The following is a 19,414-nucleotide window of genomic DNA, read 5'->3' as shown; positions in this document are numbered from 1 at the left end:
CAGGTGTCTCAGGTGTGCGGAGATGTGGCTGTTGCGGGGTACGTCGAGGATGAGGCGGGCCGAGGCGTTTTGGATGCGTTGCAGGCGGTTTTGGAGTTTGGCTGTGGTCCCGGCGTAGAGGGTGTTGCCGTAGTCCAGGCGGCTCGTGACGAGGGCGTGGGTCACGGTTTTTCTGGTGTCGGCGGGGATCCAGCGGAAGATCTTACGGAGCATGCGGAGAGTGAGGAAGCAGGCGGAGGACACGGCGTTGACTTGCTTGGTCATGGTGAGAAGAGGGTCCAAGATGAAGCCGAGGTTGCGGGCGTGGTCTGCGGGGGTCGGTGCGGTGCCGAGGGCCGTGGGCCACCAGGAGTCGTCCCAGGCGGACGGGGTGTTGCCGAGGATGAGGACTTCCGTTTTTTCAGAGTTCAGCTTTAGGCGGCTGAGCCTCATCCAATCTGCGACGTCCTTCATACCCTCTTGTAGGTTGGTCTTGGCGCTGGCGGGGTCCTTGGTGAGGGAGAGTACAAGTTGGGTGTCGTCGGCGTAGGAGGTGATGATGATGTCGTGCTTGCGTACGATGTCGGCGAGGGGGCTCATGTAGACATTGAAGAGTGTCGGGCTGAGCGATGAGCCTTGAGGTACGCCGCAGATGATCTTGGTGGGTTCTGAGCGAAACGGAGGGAGGTAAACTCTTTGGGAGCGGTTAGCGAGGAAGGAGGCGATCCAGTCCAGGGCCTGGCCTTGGATCCCGGTGGAGCGTAGGCGGGTGATTAGGGTGCGGTGACAGACGGTGTCAAAGGCAGCCGAGAGGTCGAGGAGAATGAGGGCGACTGTTTCACCGTTGTCCATCAGGGTTCTGATGTCGTCTGTGACTGAGATGAGGGCGGTTTCCGTGCTGTGGTTGGTTCGGAATCCGGTTTGTGAAGGGTCGAGCAGGTTGTTGTCTTCCAGGAAGGTGGTCAGCTGTTTGTTGACGGTCTTTTCTATTACCTTGGCTGGGAAAGGTAGAAGAGAGATGGGGCGGAAGTTTTTCAGGTCGCTTGGGTCAGCCGTAGGTTTCTTTAGTAGGGCGTTGACTTCAGCGTGCTTCCAGCATTCGGGGAAGGTAGCAGAAGAAAAAGAAGAGTTGATGACGGTCTGGAGGTGCGGGGCGATGATGTAGTCGGCTTTGTTAAAGATGAAGTGCGGGCAGGGGTCCGAAGGGGCGCCGGAGTGGATAGAGTTCATGATGGATTTGGTTTCTTCCGTGTTGATGTGGGTCCAGTTGTTGAGGGTGATGTCCGGGGAAGCGGGTTCAGTGGTGTATGGTTGGGTCTGGTGTCCGAAGCTGTCGTGGAGGTCGCTGATCTTGCGATGGAAGAAAGTGGCGAGGGATTCGCACAAATCCTGTGAGGGCGTGACGGCGTTGGCGCTGGCGCTGGGGTTGGAGAACTCTTTGACGATGCTGAAGAGTTCTCTGCTGTTGTGGCTGTTTTTGTCTAGTCTGTCGGTGAAAAAGTTCCTTTTGGCAGTGCGGATCAGGTGGTGGTGTTCGCGTGTAGCGTTCTTGAGGGCGGTCATGTTGTCAGCGGTGTGGTCCTTGCGCCAGGCCTTCTCAAGGGCACGACAAGTTTTCTTTGATTCTTTGAGGGTGTCAGAGAACCAGAGAGGTTTTTTGGTGTTGGTCTGTCGATGCGTGCATTTGAGGGGAGCAAGGTTGTCAGCGCAGTTGGAGATCCAGTTTGTGAGGTTGAGAGCTGCGTCGTTGGGGTCGGTGGTGAGGGTGGGTTGGTTGGCGGCGAGAGCGGAGAAGAGTTGCTCTTCAGGGATCTTGTTCCACTGTCGATGAGGGATGGGTTGAGTGCGGAGGTGGGAGGTCTCGCGTCGGAATGTGAAGTGGACGCAGCTGTGGTCGGTCCAGTGTAGGGCAGAGGTGTGGCTGAAGAAGACGTGTTTGCTGGCGGAGAAGATAGGGTCGAGCGTGTGTCCGGCGATGTGGGTGGCGGTGTTCACCAGTTGTTTGAGGCCGAGGTTGGCGAGGTTGTCGAGCAGGGTGGTGGTGTTGGGGTCGTTGTTTTGTTCCAGATGGAAGTTGAGGTCGCCTAGGAGGATGTAGTCCGGTGAGGCGAGGGCGTGCGGGGAGATGAAGTCGGCGATGGCGTCGCTGAAAGAGGCGCGAGGTCCGGGAGGACGGTAGACGAGGGATCCTCTGAGGGTGGTCCTTGGGTCGGTGCAAATCTGAAAATGCAGGTGTTCAGCGGCGAGGGGGGGGTCTTCGGTGGAGGTGGTGACGCTGATGGAGTCTTTGAAGATGATGGCGACACCTCCTCCTACTTGGTTGGTGCGGTCTTTTCTGGAGATCTTGTAGCCTTCGGGGATGGCGGTAGCGATGTCTGGAGCAGAGGAGGCGTTCATCCATGTCTCCGTGATGAAGGCGACGTCCGGGGCTGTGGAGTCCAGGAGGTCCCAAAGTTCAACGGCGTGCTTGTGGACGGAACGAGCGTTGATCAGGATGCACTTGAGGTGGTTGATGGCGCGTGGGCTTGTGGTCGTGGTAGTTGCGTGGTGGAAGATGCGTTTGCAGGAGTTGCAGGCGAAGGGTCCATGGGTGCGTTTGGGGTGAGCTAGGAAGCAGGTTTTGGAGCGCCCTGGGTTGAGGGCGTGGAGGGTGGTGGGGTCGTAGCGGATCAGCGGGGCTTGGGGGAGCTGGGGACCAGGGGTCGTGGCGCTGGGCGCGGGCCAGGCGCGGACGGCCGCCATAAGATGTAGGAGGGGGGGGAGGGGTCAGCTGGGGGCGAATGGGAGCTGGGGGGCGGGGGCGTGCAGGAGGTCGCGGCGGGAAAGCGCGAGGGAGGGGGGGGACAGGTAGAGTGAGAGGAGCTGGGGGAGGGGGTTTAGGGTGGAGGAGGGTGAGTGTTAGGAGGTTTGGAGATTAGGGAGAGAGATAGGAGTAGGGTTGTGAAGATAGGGGAGGGGGGGTTGTAGAGGTGGGTGAGGGAGAGAGGTAGAGTGAGAGGATAGGGAGATAGGTAGTAGAGGGGGTGGCGGGAGGGGGGGAGAGATAGAGAAATAGATAGAGAAAATAGATAGAGAAGTCGATAGATAGGGAAATAGATAGATAGACAGATAGGTAGGTAGGAGGAGGTGGAGAGTGGGGGAGTTAGATAGTGAGATAGGGAGCTAGAGAGATAGGAAGATAGGAGGAGTGAGGGAGGTAGATAGCGAACGGGTTAGCTAGGGGTGAGAGAGGGGGAGGCGAGTGAGGGAGGGGGATGAGGAAGGAGCAGGAGGGCAGGCTCGGGGGAAGAGGACGGAGGAGGTAGAAGAGCCGAAGACAGGAGAACAGAAGACAGAAGAACAGAAGACAGAAGAACAGAAGACCGGAAGAGCAGAAGACAGAAGAACAGAAGAACAGAAGAACAGAAGAACAGAAGAACAGAAGACCGGAAGAGCAGAAGACCGAAGAACAGAAGAACAGAAGAACAGAAGAACAGAGAAGAACAGAGAAGAACACAGAAGAACCGAGAAGAAGAGCACAGAAGCACCAAGAAGAACAGAGAAGAAGAACACAGAAGACCGGAAGAACACAGAAGAACAGAAGGGAAGAACAGAAGAACAGAAGAGAAGAACAGAAGAACACAGAAGAAGATTGCAGAGGGGGGGCGAGGAGGAAGAGACAGAGAGGAGGAAAAGAAGCAGGAGCAGGAGAGAAGGTGAGTGGCGCGGGGCAGGGCGAGGGGCTGGGAGGAGGGGGGGTACTTACAGTTAGGTGGGTCTCAGGAACACAGGAACTCGGGAACTTGGAGGAGCTGCAGCGGCAGGGGGAGCGACCTACCCTTGGGTCAAGGGTCGCTACCACTGTCGCGCAGCGGCCGCCATAAGAGGTAGGAGGGGGGGGAGGGGTCAGCTGGGGGCGAATGGGAGCTGGGGGGCGGGGGCGTGCAGGAGGTCGCGGCGGGAAAGCGCGAGGGAGGGGGGGGACAGGTAGAGTGAGAGGAGCTGGGGGAGGGGGTTTAGGGTGGAGGAGGGTGAGTGTTAGGAGGTTTGGAGATTAGGGAGAGAGATAGGAGTAGGGTTGTGAAGATAGGGGAGGGGGGGTTGTAGAGGTGGGTGAGGGAGAGAGGTAGAGTGAGAGGATAGGGAGATAGGTAGTAGAGGGGGTGGCGGGAGGGGGGGAGAGATAGAGAAATAGATAGAGAAAATAGATAGAGAAGTTGATAGATAGGGAAATAGATAGATAGACAGATAGGTAGGTAGGAGGAGGTGGAGAGTGGGGGAGTTAGATAGTGAGATAGGGAGCTAGAGAGATAGGAAGATAGGAGGAGTGAGGGAGGTAGATAGCGAACGGGTTAGCTAGGGGTGAGAGAGGGGGAGGCGAGTGAGGGAGGGGGATGAGGAAGGAGCAGGAGGGCAGGCTCGGGGGAAGAAGACGGAGGAGGTAGAAGAGCCGAAGACAGGAGAACAGAAGACAGAAGAACAGAAGACAGAAGAACAGAAGACCGGAAGAGCAGAAGACAGAAGAACAGAAGAACAGAAGAACAGAAGAACAGAAGAACAGAAGACCGGAAGAGCAGAAGACCGAAGAACAGAAGAACAGAGAAGAACACAGAAGAACACAGAAGAACACAGAAGAACCGAGAAGAAGAGCACAGAAGCACCGAGAAGAACAGAGAAGAAGAACACAGAAGACCGGAAGAACACAGAAGAACAGAAGGGAAGAACAGAAGAACAGAAGAGAAGAACAGAAGAACACAGAAGAAGATTGCAGAGGGGGGGCGAGGAGGAAGAGACAGAGAGGAGGAAAAGAAGCAGGAGCAGGAGAGAAGGTGAGTGGCGCGGGGCAGGGCGAGGGGCTGGGAGGAGGGGGGTACTTACAGTTAGGTGGGTCTCAGGAACACAGGAACTCGGGAACTTGGAGGAGCTGCAGCGGCAGGGGGAGCGACCTACCCTGTAACCTGTAGGGTTTGCAGAATGGCGGAGGGAGGTGAAACAGCAGTTTGACTTCCCGGCGTTCCGCTGGATATTTTGACGAGGGCAGATTGCTGGAGCCGTCGGCGGGGGCCGGGAGGAGTCGCGCTTCCTTGTTACAAGAGGTTGGAAGCATTCCTACATCATTCACCGAGGAGAGATTCTGTCGTATCCCTGGTGCGAGGTGTTGAAGTGACTGACGCAGCCAGCGCCCGTACGAGGATTGTGTCACTTCCAACAGTAATACGGAACAAAGAAGATTTCAGCAACATTACTCTTTCAGCGAACCGAGCAGGAGCGATGAGCTAGCAGCTAGCACGGTCGGACGCCGAACTTCGAGCGGAGGATTTAGGTGTAAACGGATGCCTTGAAAGCGGCAAAAATACTCAGGTGTGCTATTTCTGCTATTCTTGCTTTTAAAGTGAGCTGAAGGAGGAACAGAGTGGAGTAACAGATCCTCGACAGAGTTAATCTTGGCAACACCAGTGGGAAAAAATCAAGAAATTAAGATAAGTACAATACAAAACAATAAGTGCAGCACGGGGGTTTGGTCTCCCCCCCTTGTTTTTTTAAAATGCGGATATCCCCAGTACTTTTTGGGGAAAAGGAGGATAGTCAAAACCAGAGTGGCCAATTGATGTGAAAAAACAAGAGGGATATTGGAAAAGGGACGAAGAGAGAGAAAGGGAGAAAAGGTGGGGGGGAGGAAGAGGAGGCAAGAGGCGAATGGAAAGAGGAAAGAGAACGAACTGGAGTAAACTCAAATGATAAAATAGGCATCAGTCTACGCATATATAATGAAACGTATGACCCGCGACATAACAGGCAGCCCGCGAACAATGGGAAAAAACGTGAAGGGTGCCAAGTCAAAGACCTCGTCTCCGGCCTCAAGCAGACAGAGGTCAGGCTCTGGGCAAAGGCTCTCAGGCGAGCTCTGGAAAGACTCTGCAGCAAAACAGGATGCAGCACAACTCATACCCCTTCTCCCCCCATCAACCCCCGCTATGTCTGGGAGACTCAATTCAGAAGAAACATAGCCCCTAACGTCAGGGTGCACTGCACAAGCAATGAACGCATCAACCCACTCCCCCATAGTAGATACGATGGCGCTTTCAGGCAATTTTATCACTGCTCACATGATCCCGAATGATAACTTGCAACTAAAGGAAAAGTACATTTATCTGTTATTTTCACTAGCAGGCGATCATGCTAATAAGGCTGCAAACAAGGATAAAGCTAAAGGCCTTGGACAAAACTTGATGCTTCCGGGAGATGAAAGGAGTATGCGGGTTGGGCTGAGAGCCGCAATTAATGCCAGCAGTGGAGTAGATAATTATGGTTTAACGTCTGTCCAAGGAGCAACATTTGATTTTAATGATTTAGAAAGAGATTCAGTTTCCTCTATTTTTAGCTCTAGTAGCACTTCAGTATCCAACCGGCTTCAAGCAAGTTCAATGGAAGACTGGATGGAACAGATTTTACTAGAGCTGCGGGCAATCAAGTTATCTCAGTAGGTGGCACACAAGGAGACCAAAGATCAGCTCAATCACCTGAATACCCATTATGCCCAGCTATCTACCAGGATTTCTCAGGTTGAACAGCGGGTGTTGGAATTGGAGGATTTGGGGAATCAATCAGGGAAACTATACCAGGGATTCAATCAGAATTAGAAGAGCTTCAGATCAAGCTTGAGGATTTCAAAAACAGATCACGACGCTCAAATCTTAGATTTGTAGGGATCCCGGAAGATCTGAAAGCAGCATCATCAGTTTCCGAGATAGTCTCAGACCTCATACGCAACTCAATTCTCCCGGATGTAGCTAAGACGGGCGTAGATCTCTCTATAATGCGCGTACACAGGGTACCGTTTGTGCGTCCTACAAACGTAAAATATCCTCGTACTATTCTAGTAAATTTTGGGGACGTTAGGATCAAAGAGCAAATTCTTACACAAGCACTTAAAAAGAGAACTTTCAAGTCAGGAGATCTATTTAGCTTTCAATTGTTTCCAGATATGTCGGCTTCAGCGGCCAAACGGCGACGAGAATTTGTGAATCTGATCGATGACTTAAAAAGACTGGGGGCACCGGCTGGGATAGTACAATTAGCAAAATTGAAAGTTTTGAGGAATGGCCAAATGCATATTTTTCAGCGGGTTCAGGATGCAAAAGAGTTTTTAAGCTCCTTAAAATGAATATTGGGGTAATATAAGTCCATGGGGGGAAGGGGAAAGAAAGGGGGGAAGAGGAAAAAGAAAAGATATGAGGGGGTAGCTGTGTAGGAGGGGGACTAGATAAAGAGGCAGGGGATGTACAAGGCTTCTGTGGTAAGAGGGTTTGTGTGGTTTCCTCCTTGCTGTGGCGTAAAGGACTTTCTATTCCTCTATCATTTTTTTATCGCTTCCCCCCACCAGAATGCACATCCTTGGGAGTCAGGCTCTAGGAGTGCCAGGTCAGTGCACTCAGTTATGGGTTGTCGGAGGGAGGTCTATAGGTGGGGGGGGCACAGTAGGGGGCACAAGGGAGGGAGGGGCCAAGACGGGAAAGGGCCTCGATGAATATAATGGGGAAGGGGGCAAGAATAGTTGGGGCACTAGGGGGAGGGGTGCCAGGGGGATATGAGGGAGGGCAAGAGGTGGGTTCACATGGGGGGTGGGGGGATGAGGAAGGAGCATGTACAAAAAAAACAGGTGATATTTAAACCGATTAATCATTTATATAAAGAGAAAATACTAGATAAAAACTTAGTTAAATTCACAATACTAGGATGAGGGGGGGTGGTAGCAAAGATTAGCACTCTGCAAGAGAATGGCAACTAAACTAAGAATAGCCTACTGTAACCTGAATGGGGCTAATAACAACCCAAAATTTTGCGCTGTGATAAGTTGGTTAGAATCTGCGCAGGTGCAGGTACTTCTCCTACAGGAAACACATCTTAAGATCAATGCTAGGCTGACCAGGCTCCCGCCATATGTAGCCAATTAGTTTTATGCTTCGGCAGGCGCTGCAGTGCGGGGTAGCAATTTTGTTTTCTAGGCAATTCGTAGGGAGAATTAATAGTGTTGTTAGAGATCCGCTCGCAAGATGGATAATAGTCTCCGCGAGTATGGCAGCAAAAGAAGTTCACTTTGTGAGTTATTATGGTCCGATAGAGGACGACATAAACTCAATGGAGTCCTTATATACTCATCTTTTTCGTCTTCAAGGGTATTTTGTAATTGGCGGAGACTTCAGTGTGATACCAGACACTCAGCGGGACTCATCACGCAAGAATAAAGCACAAAATAAACCAAAATCTTTGAAATTTCTTGTTAAATTGATGCAAGAGGTAGCTCTAGTAGAGGTGTGGCGGGCTGATCACCCTTATGCTAAAGAGTATACATGCTATTCTAAAAGGCATAATACGGCATCCAGAATTGATTATATATTAGTGTCATATATGTTAAAATGGTAAAAGCAGGAATTCTCGCAAACTCTTTCTGAGATCACTCTGTTCCCTGGGTTGATCTCAATGCTTTTGAGAACTTGGGTGATCCGTTTCGTCGTTTGCAATGGCGTTTGGATAGATCTCTCTTGACAGATTTAGATTGGGTAACCAGGCTTAAAGGGCTAATAACGGACTTTCTGAGGGTAAATAATGCATCCGCTTCGAATTTTCATGTTTGGGGGGCCACTAAAGCTTTCATATGTGGGGAGGTTATCTCTTTTAAAGCATATTTAGTTAAAATAGCCCGTGAAAAATATACTCTACTTCAAAAGGAGTTAGAACAGGCCCTAAAAAGAAAGCAAAAATGGTCAAGCCCAGAGACGGTACAAGGGCTGGCAAGGGCCCAGGCTAATTTAAGAGATTTTTTTCTCTCAAAGGAAATTTTAAATAAACATACTAGTTATCAACGTCAAATGAAGAAAGTGAACATGCTGGCAGATTTCTTGCCTGGTCGATTAAAAAGCGCACCAGCACTAGCTTAATAAAAACCATCTTCGACGAAGAACAGGGCAGAATGGTCACACACTCTAAAGAGGTTGAGAAAGTCTTCTTATCACATTATCGTAAGCTATACACGGAGACATTACAGGCAAATAACTTGCAAATTAAACAATATCTAGATACAGTAACTCTACCGAGACTCGACGCGGAGGTACAGAACTTATTATTATCACCTATTACTACTCAAGAAGTTATTAAGGTAATAAGAGAGGCTCCCAATGGTAAAACCCCAGGTGAAGATGGCCTTCCGGCAGAAATCGATAAAATCTTACAAGATCAAATAGTGGATATACTATCAGATCTATTTAATACGATATTAGAAGGAGGGGAGGCCCCCTGAGTTTTCAAGCGCCATAGTGGTCAGCTTTATAAAAAAGGATAAACCACCGGAGTATCCGGGTTCCTATCGACCAATTTGCTTGCTAAATCAGGACTATAAACTTTTTACTAAAATATTGGCAGTTCACGTGGCTCAGGTGGCATCGACACTGGTGCATGAGGATCAATGTGGATTTCTGCGGGGCCGGTTGCTATCCACTAATACCAATTTTTTAATACAGGCTACTTATCACATCGTTCCCATCCAGCTGTAATCATGATGCTCGATGCCGAAAAGGCATTTGACCTAGTTTGATGGCAAGGGCTATTCTCGGTACTTGCAAAGTTTGGTTTTCCCATGAAATTTGTCAAGATAATACAGACTCTCTATACTGGCGCTCAAGCAAAGATTTCAGTTAATGCCCAAATAGTAGGGTCGGTATCAATAACACGTGGCACGCAACAGGGTTGCCCTCTCTCCAGTTTTATTTGCACTTTTTATCGAGCCTCTAGCTGCAGTGATTCGACAAGACGAAGATATCCAACCTCCCCTGCTCTCAGCTCCCAAAGTAAAGCTTTTTGCAGACGATATGATTTTGTTTCTTCGGGGGATCAACATAATATCGATAGAACGTTGACAAAGATCAGGGCATTCTCAGAAATAGGAGGGTATAAAATTAACCAGTCAAAATCCGAGGCTTTGTTGTATAACGTGGAATCATCAATCATACCGCAAGGTATTTGTATTGCATCCCCATCATCCCATCCTATTAGATATCTGGGTATATATGTATCCCCGAGTTTGGCAGATTTGTTCGACCTGAATTACATGAAAGTTCTCAAAAAAATTCAAGGATTACTTCTTAAGTGGCAAGAGACTACCATGACTGTTATTGGGAGGGCAGCATTGGTTAAAATGTCGATCCTTCCTTTACTGGTATTTGTTTTCGCAAGCGTGATTTTGCGAGTCCCAAAAACGTTTTTTGATAAGCTAGACGTACTGATTAGACAATTTATTTGGAATCACAAGAAGCCTAGGCTCCAGCTTGCAAAGCTATCCTTGGCAGTGGAAGAAGGGGGATTAGCTCTCCCCAACATAAGGGTATATTATGAAGCAGCAGTGTTGGATTGGGCGTTAAGGGCAGCGCAAAAGCCAAAACATAATTTTTATTTTAATCCGATGCTGCTAGAAGCTAACTTTCAACTCTCACGCTTCTTGAAATTCCCCGCTTACCAAAAAGGGTCAGATATAAATTACCGGTTACGATTCAATTAACCATATTACTGATAAAGGTCAAGTATCAAATAAATAAAGCATACTTGTTTTTACGAGTAAGGGATTTTTGTCTTTTAGGAGTGGAATTAACTCAAAATAACATTCAGCAATGGGAAGCACTGAGCCTTATGACTGTAGAGGATTTTTATCTGGCAGATCGGCTGAAATCATGGGCACAGTGTGTAAGGGGGGCAAGTGTTATTCCAGCTAATTTAAAATTTTAATATTGTCAAATTATGCACTCCTTATGCTCAGTTCAATGAGTATCGAATGGTGCTAATTAAGCCATAGCTCAAGCCTTTTATGAGAATCAATCAGGTATTGGTAAATGGTACAAACTACTTCAGGATGTAAAGTAAACTAAGACAATTTCCCTTTCCCAGCTTTTGTCGCAAATAGCCGATATGACAGGATATAAAATAGAGATGCCGCATTGGAGAAAGCATAATGAAGTGTCGTATAAAGCGCTTAGAGGGGCTAATTTTAAAAGGATTACTGTGTTTTCTAAGTGGTTGCTATATTATACCCCCGCTAAGATAAAAGAAATGTATCCAGAGACATCAGGTCTGTGTCCACGCTGTCAAAAAGTTCAGGGGGATTGGATACATATGTGTTTTTCTTGTGAATTTTTGGTTAAATATTGGGAGTTGATTTTTCAGAGGCTAGGCTCCTGGATAGGCCATGAGATTGCCCCTACCCCATTAGTGGCTCACTGGGGTATTACGCAGGATACAAACTTGTCAATTTCATGTAGACAAACAATTATAGTGGGTATTTTGATAGCTTTATCACTTATTCTCCAGGCATGGAAATCAACAGACCCCCCGACATATATACAATGGCAGGCGAAAATGGAGTCAACCAGGGCTAAAGAAAAACTGTACGCTCAGTGGGTGGGAATCATGAAAAGATCTAAGGGATACGGGCCAAAATGACCAACATGCTGATGAATCAAAGCGAGAGGAGGGGAAGTTGAGGGCGGAAAATTGAAAGGTTTCAAAAGTAAAAATGTCTCGACTATTAGCAATAAGTCTTGTCTTAATGTAAAAGGTCATGTCACGAGTCGCACAAATGTATGTAATGTAAATTTTCACCTGTGAAAAAAAAAAATATATATATATATCAGTTTCTGACTTCCGAGGGAGCTTGCTATTTACTTAAACTTTTCTGACATCAAAGTGAGAGGATTTATGTGACAATTTTGCTGGGTCAATGAAAGGAAAGGGTTTTGTTGGAACACAACTAATTAAAATGTCTGTAAATGAACTGTGCAAATATTTCAGAATATAGCAGAATCAGAAAAGCACAAATCAAGCCCTTTTTTGTAATTCTGAAGTGTGGTGAAAACAAATATTTGAATACGTTCAAAACAAATCAATACACTAGGTGATTCCATTCCCACTTATTGTTTTATCAGTAAAACTGTATGTGCAAATGTAATGGTCATTTAAATTGAAAACCTGTTGTCTGTAATAGCAGTGCACTAGCACACCATGCATACTTCACTCTCCGACACACCACTCCATGACACTCCACTCTAGGCCACTTTACTCCACTCTGCGCCATACCTTTAATCCACTCAACTCTATTCTATTCCACTTTGACACTACACTTGCCTACCCTTTCCTCCATTCTACTCTATGCCCTTCCACTCTATGACACTTGACTTCACTCCATTCTAGGACACTCTACTTCACTCTACACCCCTCAACTTTGCTCTATGACACCACTCAATGCCTCTCAACTCCACTCTACAACACTCCAACCCCCTCTACACAACTCCACCCCATCACTTCACTCTATTCTACACTACTTCACTTTACTCTACAACACACTATTCCATTCTACTCAACTCTACTCCACTACTACACTCTACACCACTCCACTGTATGCCACTCTATGCCATTCCACTCTACAACATTCGACTCGACTCCACTCTACAACAGTCTACTCCACTCCACTTCATGCTACTCTCCTCTAGGCCACTAACTTTTAGCCATGTTGAACAACAGCTTTTTCACTTTTGACTTCTTTGTGGATGGGGTTTATCGGAGGTGGATCAAGAACTTCAGCTACACAACCAAAAGTACTATATTTGTATTAGTATTTCTTTTTGGGTGGGAAATGCTAATATATATATGTGTATATATATATATATATATATATATATATATATATATATATATATATATGTATATATATATATATATATAACACTCTCCACAAAAGAAATGGAAGTGTGCGCTCCAAAGTTGTTTGATATTCAAGCTTTAATCTAGTTCAATCCACTATGGTGTACAGGAAAGGTTGTAAAACACCTGATCCATTTCAGCAAACAATCTCCTTACTCACAGGTCAGTATGTCATAGTTCCCACCATTCTTAAAAAAAAGCTTTGCTATGATTGCATTATTTGTATCACTTTGTTTTGCCATTCTATGATGTCCGCCAAACTGACTTGTTTGTACCCCTGGTACCTTAGCCCTTCGTTTATATTTAGTGGCTTGCAGCCATAGTGAAGCTTTTGAAGTCTGGCGGGGGTCGTGACATTCTCACCTGTGAGCAAGACAACTGTTTGTCGAAATGTGTTGGGTGTTTTACAACTTTTCCTGTACACCGTGGTGGACTGAATGGGTTTAAAACTTGAATATCGAGCAACTTTGGAGTGCGCGCTTCCATTACTTTTGCGGAGAGTGTTTTGGATATATTTTGGTTCTCACACCTGATCCCGCACCGCTACTGACAGAGCCAGGATTTGTGAGGCTTGGAGGATACATACATATGTAAACAAAGGTTACAGGGATGTTATAGTTAGGATCAGAATGTACATGCACAAAACCAGAGAAATTCAGCCGTTATACTTATTTCAAATAACTATAACTCAGACACTAAGGCAACTATAACTCGCACCCCCACCATGCACAGTTTTCCCATCAATAATTTTACTGAAAATGTTACAGTGATATTATCAGTGAAGTCATTGAAGATGTCATGAGTGATGTAATATGTGTTATAAGTAACGGTACATGGTGAGGGCGTGTGTTATAGTTACCTTAGGGCATGGCGGGGTTGGCTGCCAGGCCCTGCAGCCAACCCCCACATGCATCCAACCGCCAGGCAAAGGCTGTGCGCATGAGGGGTTTGCTGCAGGGCCTGGCCTGTGTCCAGGCTCTGAAGCCACCCACCTGTGTGCATCCAACCACAAGCCATGATGGAAAAGCAAGGAGAAGGGACACATAAAACGAGGGAAAAGGCAAGGAGAAAGCAGTGAAAACAAGGGAAATGCAAGGAGAAGGCACACAAAAAACAGTGGTAAAAGTAAGGAGAAAGCAATAAAAACTAGGGAAAAGCAAGGAGGAGGCACAGTAAAAACAGGGGAAAAAGCAAGGACAAAGCAGTGGGAATGTGGGAAAGGGAAGGAGAAGGCACACAAAAATGGTGAGAAGATCAAGGAGAAAGAAGTGAGTAGGAGGGAAAAGCAAGAAGGCAGTGAAAACAAGGGAAAAGCAAGGAGAGGGCACTCAAAAAAGTGGAAAAAAAGCAAGGAGAAAACAGTGAAAGTGAGGGAAAAGCAATGAGAAACCACACAAAAAACAGGGGAAAAAGCAAGGCGAGAGCAGTGAAAACAAGGGAAAAACAAGGAGTGAACACACAAAAAATGGGGAAAAAGCAAGGAGAAAGCAGTGAAAGCGAGGGGAAAGCAAGGAGAGGGCACCCAAAACATGGAGGAAAAAACAAGGAGAAAGGAGTGAGAATGAGGGAAAAGCAATGACAAGTCACTTAAAAAACAGGTGAAAAAGCAGGGAGAAGACAGGAGCAAAAACGATGCAGCAGCACAGGGTGAGCTCAGCCTTTTAAAAACAATGTTGCCATGGATTCGTGGATCCACCATGGTTTTGCAGCAAAAATTGAAAGAATCATTTTGAGACTTGACTGAGTCCGAGTCCGAGTCCCAAGATGGCTGCCAGAACTTCCTGGATGAAGTGCTGGCAGCCAATCAGATCTCAGCCTTAAGTATGTCCGATCCACGGAGAATCAGCGTCCCTAGATATACACATTTTTTTTTTCTTTAATAACTTCAAACTTACTGAAAGGATTTGCACCAAATCACACAAAGAGATCTTTCTGGACCAAGATCTACCTTTCTGCCAAATTTGGTGTAAATCTGTTCAGTGGTTCGGGCTGTAATCGTGTTCAAAATCCCCAGGAGAAATTACATAGAGAAAACAAGTTTTGAGCCCCCCCCCCTCCTTTCTCTCAGCTCTATGCTTCGTCTAAGGGAATTAGGTACCAACTATAACTATAGTAGGTAATACATATATATACCTGAAAGGGCCTTGTTTTGAGATATATATATATATATATATACATACTTACACACACATATATCTTTTTTTCTTCCTACAATGGAAAAGTTTTATTTTTTATGCATGAGCTGATGTGTATATGTTTGTATTGAATTTTTGGGGTTTTCCTATGAATATTTTTATTTACGTATTAAAATAATTGTTTTTTATTATACAGTCTTATTTTGTACTTTATTAATACATTTTTCTAATGTACTGATACATAAAAATGTTTTTTCTAATATTTATTTTGTAATTGTTGATGTTATATTGGTGTTACATTTTGTTCTACTTTGTTGCGAGTATGTTGGTAGGTAGTTGGATTATATTAGTGAGTTAGTTATTATTTCTAGGTAGTCTGCTTCTTTGCTATTTACAAAGAGTCTGACTTTGAACTGTAGCATTTCGTACATTTCCTTGGTTTGTTTGGTTATTTTAGGTGTGAAATGGTTTACTGACTGTTCTGTCCTCAGTTGTTGGTATTTTTTATTTTTTTGGAGGGCTTCTAAGAATTTGTAGAATTTTGGTTGGGATCTCCCTAGTGTAGCTTGGGAGGCATTGTGCCATCCTTACAATGCGTTGCTGGGTTGGGCTTGTTGAGCCGTAGAGCTACTGTAGACATTCCACCACTGTAGTTTGAATTTGAGTTGGTGTCTGTATCCAGAGCTGTGCAGTCTGACAACCCAAGTGTCTTCGAAGTAGTTCATTAGTGGACTTAGTTTGTGTTCATTTCTTTCATAACGTTGGCATTCTAATAGCATGTTGTAGTGGTTAGCTATGCCTGTTACCGATACATATGCTACAGCTATTAACTTTTTAACTTCAAAGGCAAGCTGGGTGTTTGGCTGTGTGAGCGCTGAAACTAACATTAATAATTTTTAACACATGATTTAATATATAAGATGTATTAACATTGAAATAACGTGTGGCACATAAGGTGCCTACTTGATTGACCACCGTCATCGTATATGGTCTTTCACACATAACGTACTAATATTGTATTGGGATTTCTATGTGTTTAAAATGCATTGCTCTGTTATATTAATAGCTGAATAATATGAACATTACTTGTGCAAACTAAAGGGTCTCAACTAAGCAAGGCCACAGCTAATATTGAATGTCTGCCAAAGTGTTAGAAAGTTGTTACGTTAGTAGAACAATCTCATGTCCACTGTATAACAAACTCTTTTGTTTAAATCACAAACTTGTTCAGCGCTTGTGTTAATAAATTGTATTTCTTTCGGGGAAATGGTGCAACACAAGAATGTTTCTACATCTCTGTAACCACTGTCTAGCAGCGTATTTGGAATGTGCCGAACGAAAGGGGCCTACTGATCGTGGACCTAAGGTAGAGCGGGATGATACATTAGGGGCCAGATGTAGCAAAAAGCAAAATTGCGACTTGCAATTTGCGAGTCCATCCGACTCGCAAATTGCAAGTCGCAATTTGCTATGCAGTACGGTGTCTCAGACACCGACTGCGACTCGCAATGGGGTCGCAATGACCCACCTCATGAATATTCATGAGGTGGGTCGCAAATTGCGGCCCCATTGCGAGTATAGGCACTCGCTAACATGGAGGCCTGCTGACGTCAGCAGACCTCCATGTTCGCGACCTGCTTTTAAATAAAGCAGTTTATTTTTTTGAAGTGTAGCCCGTTTTCCTGACAGGAAAACGAGCTGCACTGCAAAAAAAACGAAACCTTTTGTTTCGGTATTTTTTCAGGGCAGGGAGTGGTCCCTTGGACCACTCCCTGCCCTGAAAAAATATTTTGGGGTCCAGTCACAAACTGGAAGGGGTCCCATGGGGACCCCTTCCAATTTGCGAGTGGGTTACCATCCACTTGAAGTGGATGGTAACTGCGATGCCATTTGCGACCGCGTACGCGGTCGCAAATGGTATTGCATCCCACAGCGACTCGCAAATAGGAAGGGAACACCCCTTCCTATTTGCGAGTCGCAAATGCATATTGCGAGTCGGTAACGACTCGCAATATGCATTTCTGCATGCCAAACCCACGTTTGCGACTCGCAACGGGTTGCTACATGTGGCCCTTAGTGTAGTTGGGAGTTACATAAATGGAGAAGACCCAATCATCACATTGCTAATATTTTGTTGAATCTTTTCTAGTACATTGCCGATATCTAATGTTTTTGAAATTGGACAATCTTCATCGTAAGATGCCAGTGACCAATGAACAAAGTGGGACAATTTTGTCGTAACCACTCTACACTTGGAGTGCAGGTCGTCATTGCCATTCTTTCTTTGCCGATTTACGGAGAGACTTCACTTCCGATTCTCATTGTGACCTGTCACTTTGACACTTCGTGCCTTCAGTCTACTGACATTCTGTTACGTTATTATTTTCTGAGTTTACTATGCCTGTTCAATGCTGAACTAATGATTTGATGGTTTAGTGATCTTATAGTCCAAATTCTAAGCCGTCACCCATTTCCCATGCTCTCTGGTTCTGATGCTGAGCTGGTGTCCGCCTGACGAAGCTTAAGCTGTTTTGCTGATCCTTAAGGATAGGTAATATGAAGAAACTGTGCATTGTTGTTTGTCTTTTGTTTTCCAGGTACCAGCTGCTGCTTTTGATAGTGCCATGGCTAGAGGTTTTCTAAATTTGTGTTACTAAAGCTTTTGCATGAAGCCCAATATGATAATGCTAATCTGGAGTTAGTGAGGTGTTTTCCTAATACCTATGATCTGATGACATTCTGTTGTTGAACAAATGTACGTTATTACTCTTGCTCCAATATTGTTGCTAATGATTTATGTTTTTGTTATTGAGAGCACTGTTTTAGTGGCTTTGTTTAAATTAAGATTCTTTAGGCATTTTGGTCAACCAGTCCTGTTTCTCTACTTGTACCATTTGGTGTTGAGATTAATTTACGTGATTTTAGCGCTGTTAATTTAGGGAAATAAACATTTTAACTGATTAGAACAGGTGTGGTTATTCGTGGCCAAATTGAGTCACGGTGGTTCTTTTCTCACTCTCTAATGATTTGAATTGGTTAATTTTGATGACTTTTATGTGCGTCTTGGGGTATGATCATCTTAAACGAGTCAAAAGGTTCATCGGCCTTGAGGACGCGTCTGCTTATAAGTTATTATAACTAAACAGATAAGCCTGGGTGCACTCACAGTTGCATAGTCTACACTTAGTGCAGATTTTTTGGAGACATTTTTTGGTTGAAGTGGTAATTGCAGTCTTGCATGGCTGTTTGCAGGTATAGCTTAAGTACTGTTTGTATCATTGCCGATTCAAAGTATATTATAATTTTGAGTGGAGAGTATTAGTTAGTTTTTACTTGTACATAGTTTAACAGTCCACAAGAAGTTGCACTTTGTTTGTTAGACATTAGTGCATAAATGAGGGGTATGTTAATGTTATAATATTCATTGTGTATATCTTTGAGAATAGTTTAGGGCACATTATAAAAGTACTGTCCGTCATCCACGTTTCACATTGCCTTAGTTTTAGGACATAATTTTCAATTGCATGTATGAATATTCTTCTGTCGTTATTCTGGTTTTCGTGTAGAAGAAAGGGTTCTGGTTAGGTGTTCTGGCTGGTATTTGTATGTCTAGGTATCTTCTAGGGACAGCAGGGGTTTGACTTGTGGCATTTCTAGTATGCGATTTTAGGTGTTTTAAAGTAAGAATTACTGGTGGCTGACCTGTAATGTGCTCAAGGACTTAGTATGTCTTATAAACATTTAGTAGTAGACTCTTTGGAACTATTGCATGCTTGTTTTAAATATTGAACTACATGCCTTATTCTCTGTTACAATTAGGGGCAGGGATTGTGTTCTCTGATGTTCATTACAATCTCATTTTTCAATGTAGCACTCTCATACTGAGAAGTTGCGTAATATTTAGCACATTTTCAATTCATGTTCTCAGTTCCTGTAGTTTACTGGACATATGTGTATCCCTTTTGTGACAGCAATTATTTGCCTTTCTGTTAAGTGATATATGTGACTCTTTCTGCCACTCTGTCTGAAATTAGCATAATTTTAAAATTAGTTATTGTGCTAAAAACATTTATTTTGTTTGCAAATGTAATGTAAACATATTTTAAAACATTTTTTAGAGTTTATTCTTACATATGGTGCTAGTGATTTAAGTTGCACTTAATTTTCTTCCATTTCTTTTTGAGGTGGTAGCAGCTTGGGTCAAATCATTTTTTTCAGTTGGTTAGAAAAAGTTAGTTTAAGTAAAATGGCAAAATACAGGTTTAGTTAGTTTTGGGGGTAGTGGAGTTTTAGTTAGTTTTAAGTTTAACTGATAGTGGCTGTTTTATTTTTATAGATGTTTTTCTTTAGCTTACTTTAAAAATGACTTTGTCCAGGTTTACAATTGTAAAAGTTGGATTTTTCAGTTTGAAGTCCTTTGTTTTTTGCAGAAGTGCTTATTTAGTAGCTAAGGATTATTATACATAATAAAAGAGATAGTTCAGTAACTTATTTAAAGGTTTCGGTTTTAACATTATGTCACATTATATTGTACTTCATTAACTTTTTTAACTTGTATGTGAAAATGAGCTTCTATT

Source organism: Pleurodeles waltl, chromosome 8 (genome assembly GCF_031143425.1).
Source record: "Pleurodeles waltl isolate 20211129_DDA chromosome 8, aPleWal1.hap1.20221129, whole genome shotgun sequence".
Lineage (NCBI taxonomy): Eukaryota > Metazoa > Chordata > Amphibia > Caudata > Salamandridae > Pleurodeles > Pleurodeles waltl.
This window is presented reverse-complemented; position numbering follows the sequence as displayed.